Source organism: Arachis stenosperma, chromosome 3 (genome assembly GCF_014773155.1).
Source record: "Arachis stenosperma cultivar V10309 chromosome 3, arast.V10309.gnm1.PFL2, whole genome shotgun sequence".
In the NCBI taxonomy this organism is placed as follows: domain Eukaryota; kingdom Viridiplantae; phylum Streptophyta; class Magnoliopsida; order Fabales; family Fabaceae; genus Arachis; species Arachis stenosperma.
Genome location: NC_080379.1, coordinates 85,499,459 through 85,501,838, shown reverse-complemented (window position 1 = coordinate 85,501,838; position 2,380 = coordinate 85,499,459).

Below are 2,380 nucleotides of genomic sequence, written 5' to 3'. Positions count from 1 at the left end.
TAAGTTTGGTGTTGAGAGATCTCAACCATGCTCTGATTATCTGTGAAACTCTATGGGAGCTCACTGTCAAGCTATTGACATTAAAAAGTGCTTATTGGGAGGCAACCCAATTTTATTCTAATTTTATCTATGTTATTTTATGTTTTCTTTAAGGTTGATGATCATGTGAAGTCACAAAAACACTCATAAAAATAAAGCAGATGTCGAAAATAGCACACCCTGGTGGAAGGACTTACTGGCATTTAAACGCCAGAACAGGGCACCAGACTGGCGTTTAAACGCCAAAACAGAGCAGAAAGCTGGCGTATAAACGCCAAAGCAGGGCACCAAACTGGCGTTTAGACGCCAGAACAGGAAGGAAAGCTGGCGTTTAAACGCCAGAACAGGGCAGCAGATTGGCGTTTAAATGCCAGAATTACACTCTAAGGCATGTTGAACGCCAAATTAGAGCAGGGATGAGAAATCCTTGGCCCCTCAGGATCTGTGGACCCCACAGGATCCCCACCAACCCCCCTTCCACTCCTTCCTTTTCACACATCACAAACACCTTCTTCCCCTCTTGGCCGAACCCTATACACCCTCTATCTCCTCCATTTTCTTCTTCTTCTACATCTTTCCTTCTTCTTTTGCTCGAGGACGAGCAAATATTTTAAGTTTGGTGTGTTAAAAGCATTGCTTTTTGTTTTTCCATACCCATTTATGGCACCTAAGGCCGGAGAAACCTCTAGAAAGAGGAAAGGGAAGGCAATTGCTTCCACCTCCGAGTCATGGGAGATGGAGAGATTCTTCTCAAGGGTCCATAGCTCAGTGGTAGAGTATTTGACTGCATATCAAGAGAGCCCACTCATGGACCTCAACAAGAGCATGAGGAATTCCCTCATCAAGAAATCCCTGAGATACCTCAAGGGATACATTTTCCTCCACACAACTCTTGGGAGCAACTAAGGATAGGAGCACCAAAATCACTAGGAATGGAGCAACAAAGGCAAGAAAGAGACATAGAGGAGCTCAAAAGCACCATCAGTTCTTCAAGAAGAGGAAGACGCCACCCTCACTTACGTGGACTCATTCCTTAATCTATTTGTCCATTTATTTTTCTGTTTTTCGAATTTTTGCTTGATGTGCTATCTATATTTGTGTCTTTACTACATAATCATTAGTGTCTAGTGTCTATGCCTTAAAGCTATATGAATCCTTCACCTCTCTTAAATGAAAAATGTGCTTAAATACAAAAGAACAAGAAGTACTTGGATTTCAAATTTTATCTTGAAACTAGTTTAATTATTTTGATATGGTGGAAATACTTTTTGTTTTCTGAATGAAAGCTTGAACAGTGCATATTTTTTATCTTGTTGTTTATGAATGTTAAAGTTGTTGGCTCTTGAAAGAATGGTGAACAAAGAGAAATGTTATTGATAATCTAAAAAATCATGAAATTGGTTCTTGAAGCAAGAAAAAGCAGTGAAAAAAAAAGAGAAGAAAAAAATGGCAAAAAAAAGAAAAGAAAGAAAAAAAGAGAGAAAAAGCAAGCAGAAAAAGCCAATAGCCCTTAAAATCAAAAGGCAAGGGTAAAGAAGGATCCAAGGCTTTGAGCATTAATGGATATAAGGGCCAAGGAAACAATATCCAGGCCTAAGCGGCTAAATCAAGTTCTCCCTAACCATGTGCTTGTGTCATGAAGGTCCAAGTGAAAAACTTGAGACTGAGTGGTTAAAGTCGTGATCCAAAGCAAAAGAGTGTGCTTAAGAACTTTGGACACCTCTAACTGGGGACTTTAGCAAAGCTGAGTCACAATCTGAAAAGGTTCACCCAGTTTTGTGTCTGTGGCATTTATGTATCAGGTGGTAATATTGGAAAACAAAGTGCTTAGGGCCACGGCCAAGCACTCATAAAGTAGCTGTGTTCAAGAATCAACGTACTGAACTAGGAGAATCAATAACACTATCTGAAATTCTGAGTTCCTATAGATGCCAATCATTCTGAATTTCAAAGTAAAAAGTGAGATGCCAAAACTGTTCAGAAGCAAAAAGCTACAAGCCCCGCTCATCTAATTAGGACTAAGATTCATTGATACCGTGGGATTCATTGTATATTCTCTTCGTTTTATCCTCTTTTGTTTTTAGTTGCTTGGGGACAAGCAACAATTTAAGTTTGGTGTTGTGATGAGCAGATAATTTATACACTTTTTGGCATTATTTTTAGGTAGTTTTTAGTAGGATCTAGCTACTTTTTGGGATGTTTTTATTAGATTTTATGCAAAATTAACATTTCTGGACTTTACTATAAGTTTGTGTGTTTTTCTATGATTTCAGGTATTTTCTGGCTAAAATTGAGGGACCTGAGCAAAAATCTGATTCAGAGGCTGACAAAGGACTACTGA